This window comes from Megascapheus bottae, chromosome 6, assembly GCF_031878675.1.
Source record: "Megascapheus bottae isolate mThoBot1 chromosome 6, mThoBot2.hap1, whole genome shotgun sequence".
NCBI classification, from domain to species: Eukaryota; Metazoa; Chordata; class Mammalia; order Rodentia; family Geomyidae; genus Megascapheus; species Megascapheus bottae.
The window spans coordinates 42,287,471-42,294,473 of record NC_143514.1 but is presented as its reverse complement, the minus strand read 5'-3'; the positions used below and the strand labels follow the sequence as shown (position 1 = coordinate 42,294,473).

Here is a 7,003-nt window from a genome sequence, read left to right as displayed (position 1 = left end):
AAGAAGTGTTTTTGCTATACGGGGTCTTTTATTATTCCATATGAAATTTTGGATTGCCTCTTCTATTTCTTTAAAGAATGCCATTGGGATATTGATGGGTATTGCGTGAATTTGTAGATAGCCCTTGGCAAGATTGTCATTTTCACAATGTTGATTCTTCCAATCCAGGAGCATGGGAGGTTTTTCCATTTCCTTAGTTCTGGAAAGCTGACTTCTTGTCCCAGTCTTATCCCTCATAAGCTGGGTCCTTTTGGGGAAGTCTTCTAACTAGCGCATGCCTAAGAAGCATCTGAGATTTTCTGGTTGAGTTACATTTTTGAATTAGTGATGAGACTGAGGAAGGAGAAGCAATAGTACAAAAAGACCAGGAACATAGAAGACGAAATGATTAGAGTCAGAACCACATGTTCTGAGAATGAGTCTCTGGTTCCTTCAGAGATGCTGGATAGGATATTGGATTTTTGCACCAGAGGTAAAATGGGAGCTTGAACCACCTTCAGCAGGCGTTCAGAACAAGAAGACTTGGTGGCCACTTGAATTAGAAAGAGATATAAAGATCCCTAAATCTAATATAAAGATTGAGCATGGTAGTGCATGCCTATATTCCCAGTTGTGAGGAGACTGAGGCAAGAGGATTGAAAATTTGAGGCTAGCCAGGGATACATAGTGAGATCCTACCTCAAAAAACACAACTAAACAAAGCATTAGTCTGAGTAAGTGATGATACAAACCTAACTTCTTCTCACTGTGTAGCCAGGGATATATAGCAAGCTCCACTCTGGCTACATAGTGAAACACTGTCTCCAAAACAAAAAAACAAAGCCATGTAATTCTAGCTACTCAGGGAGCTGAGATCAGAGGCTCATGGTTCAAAGCCAGCCCCAGCAGGAAAGTCCATGAGACTCTTATCTCCAAATAAGCACCAGAAAGTTAGAAGTGGTGCTGTGTCTCAAAGTGGTAAAGCTCTAGCCTTGAGCTGAAGAACTCAGAAACAGCACCCAGGCCCTGAGTTCAAGTCCGATGACCAACTGGAAAAAAATGGTTTGGCTACATGCTTCTTACATGTAACATTCTAGTTCTTGGGTTCTAAGTTCTAACGAATGTAGGGGTTAGGAAAGGAAAGAAGTAAAGAAGAACTTTTCTCAGCTGCCACAAAGCCTTAAGAAGGCAGAGGCCTGGGTGTGCTCAAGATTCTGCTTCGCCCATAATCCACTGCCATGGCCAAGGAAGGTATTGCTGCTGGATGCCAATACTGCTTTACAAGGGGCAGTGAAGACCGCCCTCATGCACAGCCACCTAGCACGTGGAATCCATGAGGCTGCCACGTCCTTAGACAAGACAACACATCAGTGTGTGCTTGCATCCAACTGCAGTGAGCCCATGCACGGCAAGTGGGTGGAGGCCCTTTGTGCCAGCACCAAATCAACATTATAAAGGCAAATGACAATAAAACCACAAAGGGAGTGGGTAGGTCTCTGCAAAGCTGATGGAGAGGGAAAACCCTGTGAAGTGGCTGGTGGCAGTTGTGTAGTGGTTAAGAACTATGGCAGAGTCTCAGGTCAAGGAGGCCATGGAAGAATACTTCAAATGCAAAAGATGAACAAATACACATATTTGTATATGTGTGTGCTACTCCAGAGGCATGGACATTGCCCTTGTGCTTTTGTCCTCAAGGCTATCACTCTTGAAAAACAGCTCTACCCCTTCAGCTTTTTGGTTTCCTGCCAAAGCTGGCATTGAACTGTGATCCTCGGATCTCAGCCTTCTGAGTAGCTAAGATTACAATTGTGAGCCACTAGTGCCTGGATAATTAAATATATTTTAACTGATACACAGAAACAAAACTGTCCACATGATGTTTCAATGTATTCATAAATTTTTATAATGTTTAAATCAAGCTAGCTAAATATCTCCTCAAGCATATATAAATTCCCTCTCCCTCTCTCTCTCTCCCTTTTTCTGTCTCTCTCTCTCTCTCCCTCTCTCTTTTTGCTTTTATTTTTGCCGGTTCTGAGGCCTAAACTCAGGGCCTGAACACTATCCTTGGGTTTTCTCAAGGCTAGCGGTCTACCACATGAGCCACAGCACCACTTATGGCTCTTTCTATGTATGTGGTACCAAGGAATTGAACCTGGGTCTTCATGCAAGCTAGGTAAGCACTCTACCATTAGGCCATGCTCCCGGCCAACATTTATCATTTCTATATGGGAAAAGCATTTTTTAAATGCTGGATATTGATCACTTACATGTGTAATCATAATTATTGAGGAGGCTGAAGTCTGAATATCTCTGTTTGAAGCCATTTCAGGCAGACAAATCTGAGAGATTACTGTCTCCAGTTAACTACTAAAAAGCCAGAAGTGAATATTTAGCTCAAGTGGTGGAGTGTCAGCTTTGAGTGAAAAAGTCAACTGATAGTATAAGGTCCTAAGTTCAAGTCCCAAATTATTTCTTTCAGCTTATTGGAATAAATAGTAAAGTATTTTCTGTAGCTACTCTACTGTTCAATAACGCACTTCCTTGCTCCTATTTAACTACACTTTAGTACTTGTTGGTCAACTTTTCCCTGCCTTTTCAGGGCCTTGGGCTTTCTCAAGGCTAGTGCTCTATCTCTTGAACCACTTCTGGCTTTTTCTGTGTATGTGGTATTGAGGAATTGATCCCTGGGGCTTCGTGCATACTAAGCAAGCACTCTATCACTGGGCCATGCTCCTAGCCCAGTAACTGTATTTTTGAACATATAAAAACATCTTTGTTTGATATCTGGGGGGCATGGTAAGTTGCTCAAGAAAAGATGGCTGTATATATCCTTGTTTCTAGTATTATGTTATTTCACTGTCCATTTTCTAGTCACAAAATTTCAATTCCTTTGTAGACTTTTCCCTTCCTCATTCTCAGTGCTTGTGATTCTGGTGTTGCTCACGTCATATCTTTGCTTGAGAAGTTGCTGTGAGGCCCAGGCAGGTTGGACCAAGGAAAGTCAGGCCAGGTCTTTTTCTGGACCTAATGTAAGAGAGACACTCTCTTTCCATCAGGGCTGCCAAGTTGGTAAAAGGTGAGCCTGAAACTACTGGTGTCTATCTGGTTCCATGAGGGAAGAATCTTCCCAGGATGAAGTCACGGGAAAGAAAAAGAGACCCAAGGAATGGAGGGAAGTGATTCCCACTATTTTAACATATTGATTGAGCCTGCTCACAGATAGGTAGACTATGATATGTTCAAAAGGGCAGTGTGGCACAAACATATCATATATGGAGACAGAACACATAACCAGAACTGTAGTAAGTAGAGGTAGACTTCTTGCAGGCAGAAAATATATGGAAATAATAAATAAGAACTAGCTAGGTGAATGGAGGTACATGGAGTTTGATATATGTGAAAAATAGAAAGAAAGGGAAGAATATAGGGAGGAAGAATAATGGTTCCAAAACGCTATGATCCTTTCAGGAACACAATCTGAGCAAAATATCCATAGCCTTTCCCCCACATACTTCATGGAGTCAAATTCTGTAAAATCTTGAACAATGAAAACAATAGCTCAGAATGTGTTCAGCTGCAAGTGAATGATAATCTGACTAATGTTGACTTAAACAATGAATATATTAATTATTTACAAATGGACTCTACAGAGCTGGGGCCATAATCCAGTACTCTTATTAAGACTGAGATAAAATCAGATGTGATGGTGCCTGCCTGTAATGCTAGCATTCAGGAGGGTGAGACAGGAGGATCACAAGTTCAAGACGAACAAGGCCTTGAAGGCAGCAAGGCCCTGCCTCAGAGAAAGCAATAAACAAGGCTCCAAGTGTTTAGGGCTTGTCTCAGCAAGTCATTTCTCCTGGGTTTGTTTGGAGCCAATAATGTGGCTGCAGTCATTTCATGACTAGACAAGGGTGGATGGTCTAAAATGGCCTCATTTAAATGCTTAGCTATAGATACTTGCTGTCATCAGAGCCATCTATCTCAAGAAAGTACAGCTTTGGTTTCTTCGTAAGATGCCAGTAGAGAGTAAGAACAATCACTGAGGCCCCTTTAAATTTAGACTTTAGAGAATTTCACATAAAATTCCCAAAGTCTGTCAGTTAAAGTCAGTCCCAAATCTAGCCTAAGTCCAAGACTCCACTTGTTACTGAGAGGGGATATGTAGAATTTGGGACCATTTAAAATCCATACTTACACATATTACTTTTCTCAGCAAAAGTACCACTTAGTTAAAAGAAGAAAACAACAATGCCATTTGTAACGAAATTGTAACATTTGAGAATTAGATAGGACTTTGGAGATTGTCTAGCATAAAGCCTTGTGTGTGTGTGTGTGTGTGTGTGTGTGTGTGTGTGTGTGTGTGATGCTAAATAGTGAATTCAGATCCTCACATGTGCTAGGATAAGTTCATGGCCTATTTTTTTAGTCAGTCAGTTATTCTGACAGGATTTTACTGTGTGACCTAAGTTAATTTTTTTTTATTCCAGTAATGGGGCTTGAACTCAGTGCCAGGTACTGTCCCTGAGCCTCTTTGTGCTCAAGGCTATCACTCTACCACTTGAGTCACAGTGCCACTTTCTTTTTTTCTGTTTTGTGGTACTGAGGAATTGAACCCAGGGCTTCATGTATGCAAGGCAAGCACTCTACCACTAAGCCACGTTCCCACCCCCCAAGTAAGTATTAAACTCTTAGTTCCAAGCAGTCCTCTTGGCTCTCCTCCCTGAGTAGCAAAGAGTACAGGTGTTTAGCAGAGGATTACAACAGCTTAAAACCTAGGTACATAAGGTCACATAGGATGAGACTAAATGAAAGAAACTCTAGGATATGGAATAAAGAGGTTTATCTCGTGTGATTGTTGTTCTTAATGTTTTATGTTATTTCTCTTCTCTTTTTTTCCCTTGTGGTTAATCTCATATTGCTACTGTATCTGACTTTGTTACCTGGTATATTGTATACATGTTTATTTGTTTATTTGAAATAGGAAAGGGGAGGCAGGAAAACAAGGTGATTGGGAGGGGGTGTGGAGAGGGAAATGGGGACAAAAACATGAGAAGCAGTATCAATGTGTGAGAAGTAATGCACCTACTACCTGACAAATATAACTGTAACCCCTCTATACATTATCCCGACAATAAAAAAAAAAAAGTAAAGACTACACGACTACAGGTGTGTGCCACCATGTCTGCTGGCTCTATTGTTATTTGCAGGAGAAAGGAAGAAGTCAAAGTGATTTTAAAAAATTAGGATTAATGGGCCAGGAGTTTGGCCTAGTGGTTAAAGTGCTTGCCTAGCATGCATGAAGACCCGGGTTCGATTCCTCGGTACCACATACATAGAAAAAAGCCGGAAGTGGTGCTGAAGCTCAAGTAGTAGAGCTCTAGCCTTGAGAAAGTCCAAGGACAGTGCTCAGGCCCTGAGCTCAAGCCCAGGACTGGCAAAAAAAAAAAAAATAGGACTAATCAATAGGGTTTCCTCACAGAAAGTTGAAATGGGGGAGATTAAAATGATTTAAATGCTTAGAGTGATTCTTGGGCTATTGGGAGCCTTCAGAACAGACAGTCATCCCCCATCATCCAGAAGATTTTTTGGTTCATAAATTTCTGAATTGAAGAATTCCTTTAGTTACTACTAATGCATGGGTATATGGATTAGATAAAGACTTTACCAAACAATTAAAATCAAAGCTCTGGCATGCTAAATGAGTAAGAGCAGACAAGTAGTCCTTTTTAACTGAATCTATAACCAGTCTTGTTTCTTTCTAGGTTTGTTTACGCTAATACAATGGATGATATATTGTAATAGAAGGAAAGGAATACAAAAAGGTGATTGCTTAATTTATATATCTTTCATTTTTCTCTTGTGTTCATTTATTGACAATTTAGCTTGTGTTTAAGCTACCTAGATTAAAAGAAGACAATATGACTAAGTGGAATTGTGTGTGTGTGTGTGTGTGTGTGTGTGTGCCTGCCTGTCTGTCTGTCCTGGGACTTACACTAAGCGTCTGTGCACTGTCCCAAGGCTTCTTTTGCTTAAGGCTAGTACTCTACTACTTGAGATACAGCTTTAGCCATGCTTTTTTTTTTTTTGGTACATAATTAGAGATAAGCATCTCAAGGACTTACCTGCCCAGGGCTGGCTTTGAATCATGATCCTCAGAGCTTAGCTTCCTGAGCAGCTAGATTAAAGGTATGAGATACCAACCCCTGACCTAAGCTTTTTTTTAATATCTTAAGTGGGCTCAAATTTTAGTAAATGTAAAGGGTAACATACTGATTGTGTTCAACTTAGAACGTTAGCCCATAAACTATTCCTCTCACTGTCTTGAAAATCGGAGAACAAGTTGAGTTGATGTGAGGAGACAGTTTCAACCAGCTATTATTGCTTTCTTGGCTTGTAATCTCATTTTATGAACTCCTATGTTATTTTTCAAACCTTATGATTTGCAAGTGCTAATGGAGCAAAGGATGTATATCATTGATAAATATGAATGCTGTATTGTTCTTAAGGGACAACACATAGACTTGGGACTTTTATGGAGTTACATTTTCCTTATCCTAAAATATTTAGAGTTATGTACTTAAAAGATACAGAGCATAGGTATTACCTGCACAGAAAGTATTTTAGTCAGTGAATGTTCAATGTAGCAGGTAGAGATGAACTTCCCACGTCCTGTAGCCTGAACAGGGAACGGACTCTTCAGCCATAAAATGCACTTAACAGTCTATTTAATAGTGGTGAGGTCCTTGAAAATGCAATATCCATGCTAATCTTGCCTTTTTTTTTTCTAAATCACAGATGAAAAATAGGTCGGTTAGGTAGAGCCTTCTCTTTCTATTTAAAGTGTGACATTTAATCTATTTAAACAACTACCAAAACTTTATTAATTCATGGTAAGATAAACGTGCTGAGCAAGTAGAGAACTTTATTAAGGTTTCCCAAAATTTGATCTGGATGTCTTAGATTTCAGGACTCAATAAAAAAAAAAATCTACTTAGGGGATACTATCAAATCAGTAATGGCA

The 7,003-nt window shown here is 40.0% G+C and overlaps 1 pseudogene; it reads left to right on the top strand.

Annotated features, from left to right (window-relative positions):
• The first annotated feature begins 1,217 nt into the window (after positions 1-1,217).
• On the top strand, positions 1,218-1,600 carry LOC150061714 (small ribosomal subunit protein eS12 pseudogene; annotated as a pseudogene).
• The last annotated feature ends 5,403 nt before the right edge of the window (positions 1,601-7,003 follow it).